The sequence below is a fragment of the Schistocerca serialis genome, chromosome 9 (genome assembly GCF_023864345.2).
Source record: "Schistocerca serialis cubense isolate TAMUIC-IGC-003099 chromosome 9, iqSchSeri2.2, whole genome shotgun sequence".
Taxonomy (NCBI): Eukaryota; Metazoa; Arthropoda; class Insecta; order Orthoptera; family Acrididae; genus Schistocerca; species Schistocerca serialis.
Window position 1 is genome coordinate 296,972,950 of NC_064646.1, and position 6,434 is coordinate 296,979,383.

The 6,434-nt window shown below is 43.3% G+C and overlaps 2 pseudogenes; both read left to right on the plus strand.

Moving 5' to 3' along the window:
• Nucleotides 1-2,303: 2,303 nt before the first annotated feature.
• LOC126420247 (5S ribosomal RNA) lies at nt 2,304-2,421 on the plus strand (annotated as a pseudogene).
• A 118-nt stretch (nt 2,422-2,539) lies between these two features.
• Nucleotides 2,540-2,657, plus strand: LOC126420248 (5S ribosomal RNA; annotated as a pseudogene).
• The last annotated feature ends 3,777 nt before the right edge of the window (nt 2,658-6,434 follow it).

Consider the following 6,434-nt stretch of genomic DNA (forward strand, 5'->3'; position numbering starts at 1 on the left):
GGGGGACACTCAGAGCGCTATTGGGGAAATGCCCTTCTGAAATGAATCCTATGCTCAAATTTTTTGCAAATATTAAGTAGGGCTCCGGCACATCCACACCTGCATTGTGACCATTCAAATGTACTGTCACCTCTGCTTTCGTTAGAGTCTAAAAAGAATTACGCCGAAAATGCAGCGATTTATTTTCGCCTCGCTTGTTAATCAATTACAACTTTTAGAGAAGCGTCATGAGTGGCAAATTTTGAGTAAAACTTAAACATTTCTCAGGTTACTATGTCAAAATTTGCTTCTTTTGCCAAAACACAGCGGATTTTACACTGTCTCATCTCACTAACATTTTATGCTGACACAACTGCAAGAGAATGCTGAAGCAGTTGTTTGTTAAGTTCATTAAGTGAGGAACTGAGGAAAAGTCAGTGGCTTATGAAAAAGGACAAAAAATGGTTCAAATTGCTCTAAGCACTATCGGACTTAACGTCTGAGGTCATCAGTCCCTTAGAGCTACTTAAACCTAACTAACCTAAGGACATCACACACATTGATGCCCGAGACAGGATTCGAACCTGCGACCGTAGCAGCAGCGCGGTTCCAGAGTTAAGTGGCTAGAACCTCTCGGCACATCCTCAGTAGTAACTAAACGTGCAATGACTTCACTTATGTCGTTCCAAAAACCACTGCATTTCCCGTTTCACCAGCAATCGATCGCCTTTCACCGAAAAAGTCTGTAGTTACAGGAAGAACACGGTAGATAATGAAGTTTTGCATAATAACGACATGGTAAAATTCTCTCCTCTTTGCATGATACCTTTTGCCAAAGTCTCATATCAATATCAGAAACCGTTTATGAAGTGTGAGGTATGTTGTGGATATTTCATTCTGTCTTTATGGCTGGCGCGGTGGGATCGCAAATAAGGGTGCTGCATCAGATCAATTTTCTCGACACTGGTGACAAATACAACCACCAAAGTCTAAAGAAAAATTCAGTATGTTAGCTAAATTTCATACTCCACAACATATTATGTAATATGCACCAAGCCAAAAATCATAGCGACCTCTATTTTTCATTGCAGACTTTTCCGAATTTCGCATAGTGTCTTACTTTTCACGTAAATATCTCAATAACTACTACCATTAACGACATGATGGGCACATTATCATGAACCTGACATATTAAGCTATAAGCAAAGCAAAAATGATTTTTTATCGATTAGTTTCTGTAAAATCGTTTGAGAGAAACTGCAGGGTGCGCGCCTCTATTCTGTCATTGCTGACCGGTCGAAAGGTAAAGAACGCTTGTCGGCCTCCCGTTCTGAACAAACGAATGAGCTCGTCTGGCGCTTTGGACGAAAACTGCGCATCGGCCACTGTACACTGCGCCAGCTATACAGGGACGGTTAATGCTGGCTGGGGATGACGCCGGAGTTTCGTTCAATGATCATATGTGCCCGACTGGAGACAGATCCAGTGATCGAGTAGACCAAGGCAACCTGTCGACACTCTGTAGAGCCTGCTGGGTTGCAACTGCAGTATGCGGACGATCGATGTCCTGTTGGAAAACACCCCCTGGAATGCTGTTAACGAATGGCAGCGCAGCTGGTCGAGTCACAAGATTTACGTACAAATTTGCAATCAGAGTGCGTAGGATAACCACGAGAGTGATCCTACTGTCATACGAAATCGCACCCCAGACCATAAATCCAGGTGCAGGTCCATTGTGTCTAGGAGACGGGTTGGTTGCAGGTCCTCAACTGGCCTCTAACTAACCCACATATGACCATCACGGACACTGAGGCAGAACCAGCTTTCATAAGAAAAAAACAAGAGATCTCCACCTTGCCCTGCCACGACCATTACAGCATGTATTTAAAGCAAATCTGAATTGCACACTCAAAGCGCCGCTACTAGCTCCCTTATACGACTAGCACGAAATCTGAACAGACATAACTTTCAATTGTAGAAAGACGCCTACGAACTTTCACTACCTTCGCACAGCTTCTTCTTGGTGTTGACGATTTTTTATTTTTTTTTATTTTTTTTTTGTGTCACGGTATTTTGGGTAAGGTGGCGGCAGATTTTTGACTTAGAGCTCTTTGAAAAATCGCAAAAACGTGCTGTTTCTGGATGGTTCGTGAGGAGAGGCCACACAAGCTCAAGAGATCAGCTGTAGGGCCTGGTACAGTGGGGACGAGTCTATTAGCAGCCAGGAATAAGAGAAGGTGGCCCACGACAGAGTGTCGGTTTTTGAAGCTGGCAGCTTTTACTGTACAGAGGTGGCCATATTGTGGGTAGCCATATGTAAGGTCGGCAACGACCTTGCCACAGTGGATACACCGGTTCCCGTGAGATCACCGAAGTTAAGTGCTGTCGGGCGTGGCCGGCACTTTGATGGGTGACCATCCAGGCTGCCATGCGCTGTTGCCATTAGTCTATTAGCAGCCAGGAATAAGAGAAGGTGGCCCACGACAGAGTGTCGGTTTTTGAAGCTGGCAGCTTTTACTGTACAGAGGTGGCCATATTGTGGGTAGCCATATGTAAGGTCGGCAACGACCTTGCCACAGTGGATACACCGGTTCCCGTGAGATCACCGAAGTTAAGTGCTGTCGGGCGTGGCCGGCACTTTGATGGGTGACCATCCAGGCTGCCATGCGCTGTTGCCATTTTTCGGGGTGCACTCAGCCTCGTGATGCCAATTGAGGAGCTACTCGACCGAATAGTAGTGTCTCCAGTCAAAGAAAACCATCATAACGACTGGGAGAGCGCTGTGCTGACCACACGCCTCTCCTTATCCGCATCCACAACTGAAGATGACACGGCGTTCGGATGGTCCCAATGGGCCACTTGGGGCCTGAAGACGGAGTGCTTTATATGTAAGGTCGTCTCTTCTTTCGGGTCACCTCCACTGCTGTTGTGGAGCAATTACTGTGGTGGATCCAGGTTTTAATTTCACCACGAAAGTACTCTATCCATGTTTACCTACTGCGAGGCTGTGTGACAGTTATCACCATCATATCACGGAAGTAAAGGTGAGCTCCTGCCTACTTTATTGCGTTATAACTGAGTTGTGTCAAAAGGCGGTGAACTTTTTGGCACTTGTGTGAGTTCGGCTCTTCCATCATTTATCTGTTTCTTTTATTCAAACTTCTCGGAGACAGCCAGCGGTAACTTGAGTGTGTTTTGGAGGAAATGTGCTCGTAACTTCTGCTCCCTGTGGACGGGATTTGGCAATATACAGCTTTTTGCACTTCCTTAAATGTTCAACCAAAGGGGCTGTGCAGTAACTGATTATTTATCGCTGATTTTATTTACGTTGTTTAGGAATAGTGAAGATGCAATGTGCTTCTGTATCCTAAATGATACGCAGTTGTTTTCAAGGTGCTACTGTCTCTGTGATAAAAATTTTCTTTTGTTTAAGAGCCTTAAAGCTTAGATGTTATTATTCCTACGTAAAAGTAATGGGACGACCGGTTGCGACCAGTGTCAAATGTAGCTACCAGCTTCTGTGTAAAATTTTTAAGCTGTGGCTAGGGGTTCTTCGTCGGCATAAGATCTGGTCTGTAATTCAGCCTGGCTTCTGTCAAGTGTTGTGGTAGTAGCGACTTATGGTTCAATTGTTGGAGGACATCTTAAGCAATTTTGATGTTATAAATTACAGTAGTTCATATGAAAATTGTTTGCATGTTGCACATAATTTTTTTTATTTATCTTGTGTACCCATATGCGTTTCGCCTTAGTTACAAGGCATCTTCAGTAGGTCTCCTGAAATATTGCACATACAGGTTATCGTTTGTACATATAGGTTACAGGTTTAGAACAGTTCATCGAAATTTTATAATAAAAAGAAAACGTACTTACGGATCCTTTGCCGGCCGCTGTAGTCGGGCAGTTCCAGGCGCTTCAGTCCGCAACACCGCTGCTGCTACGGTCGCAGGTTTGCATCCTGCCTCTGGCATGGATTTGTGTGATGTCCTTAGGTTAGTTAGGTTTAAATAGTTCCAGGTTTAGGGAACTGTTGACCTCAGATGTTAAGTCCCATTGTGCTTAGAGCCATCTGAACCATTTGAACAGATCAGCCTCTAATTCACTTAGCCAGGTTCCTCTGAAGTGGTAAACTCGTTGAAAGGTCCCAGTTTTGCTTTTGGTCACTGTTTTCGACATGTAGCACTTTATCTGCCATCTTCCGTGTGTATAGTGTCACTCGTTTCTGTAAATGTTGCCAGCTTTCTCAAGGTTTTTTTGTGACTATATGTGTTCTGATGTAAATTTTGTGCATGTGTGCGTGTGCGTGTGTGTGTGTGTGTGTGTGTGTGTGTGTGTGTGTGTGTGTGTGTCTGTCTGTCTGTCTGTCTGTGTGTGTGTGTGTGTGTGTGTGTGTGTGTGTGTGTGTGTGTACTTTATTTCATGTTTGTATTTCATTTTTTTATATTTATTTCTCCCACATACATTAACAGTCTTGGGCAATAGGATTTGTGATCGTCTATTGAGATTACTGTCTGTTATAGGATCAATCATATACACACTGAGTACTTAGTCATATTTACTTGGTCATCTAGTAGTATCTTTCTCTCAACCTCTGCTTTGTGTATATGTGATAATTTTCTTGTAATGTTAGGAGGTGCCTTTTAATATTTATTCTACTGTTTCATGTGTTTCTTTCTTGTAGTAGGTTCACGATTATTTTCTCTTAAATGTGCTGCAAAAGTTGAGTGGCTTGTCCCATATTCCCATTCTCCGGTGCGTTCTTCGTACCGGGTGTCGAATGTTCTGTTGGTTTGTCCTACATACCTTCCAGCACATGTGTTGAATTGCAGTTGGCATATTCTTTCTTTATGGTAGATGTCTGTGTCTTTTGTTATTTTTGGAATGTACTTTTTTTTTGTGGCGGTGTTCGTAGCGACAAGCAATTCGCTGTAGAAACGGCTTACGAAGTCACCGCCACACTTTTAATAGCGGGCCGACCGGTCCGCTGGAACAGTGAACAGAAAGATGAAAGCCCAAACACTCAGATTAAATAAAAGTCTGTACTTATCTTTATTACGAAGATACAGAAACAAGGTCGTGAACTCCGTGTCTACAGAAATCTGTCTAGTTCGAGTCGGAGCGGCTAGGTCAGCGTCGGCTGACGACAAACAACAACTCTGCTGCGACGAACACACAACTGACTAGCAAGTACACAATTCGGTGGCGAGTACACAACTGAGCGGCGAATACAGAACTGTCCTAGCGCTCGCGACTCCAGCGCTTAAGAAGCCAGAAGCCAGCGGTGGCGCGCGCAGACTTGCGGCGATTTCCTGTCTCACTGGCGCTGCTTATGCGGACGGCGTCCGGACTTTGATGCTGCCAACCTTTTGGCAGCGGGCTCGGTTGGCATTACTGGCTAGGATATAACACTTTTGTACTGAACTGTTTTGAATGCTATGTGTACGTCTTGTTATTTTATGTCAGTTTGTGTTTGTAGGTCACTATGTATGATCTTCAATCTTCCTTCTTGTGTCCATGTATTCTTTGTGTCATTATTGTTCCGTTGTTGTGTGTGCTTGGTTGTATGGTGTTCTCTTATTTTTGGCTGAGTGCGTGTCATATTTATTGAATGTTGGTAATCGTTTAATTTTTTGTGTAACTATGTGGCTAGATTACTACTGTATCCATGCTTTGTTGATGCTAATGTTAAATTGCATGCTTAAATACATGGAGTTTAAATAAACTTTGATGATAAGTTGATGTTTTAGGCATTAGCGCTTTAAATATTTGTTTGGGTGTTATCTTAACAGGTCATCTATCTGCGCCTTTTTCATATTAACAGTGTTTGATGAATGGTAGACAATCTGATAATAACTTAAATTTGCTTAGCTGAACAAGTAGATGTTCTCAGTCTAGCAGCGTGTGCCTTATGTAAATTGTTTGTGTTAAGTATCGTAGTGAAATTCTGATTGAAAGGGGGCTCATTCATTTACCACTCCAGGATTCTTGCATCCTTAACCATTTGAATAAGGATGGTTAAAAGTGCAGTGACAAGCCGAAACATTATGAACACTGACCACCAAGGGACTGAGCGCTTCATGATGGAGCTCAGATCAAGTGACACAATATGGAAAGTAAACGCGGTGGACAAAATCAAACTGACCGGGAAAATACATCACACACATTGAGATAGATAACCCAAATTATCTGTACCTGGGATAGATGACGTAACTTGGGTTGTCTGTTTGAAGGTGCGAGAAATGTTTTCCAGCACAGTCCGATTTTTCCACCCGGTATAAGTGGTGCATAGATGAATGGAGAATCGATACACAAGTTACTGCTCTGGTGAACGGAGTAACAAATCCGACGGAGCTTCTTATGCAGCAAATTAGTTCGCAGTGATGTAAGCTATGTAAGCATCTACCGGATCTAAATCAAAATGGCAACATTATGGGCTTTTGCAAGGAACTGACAGT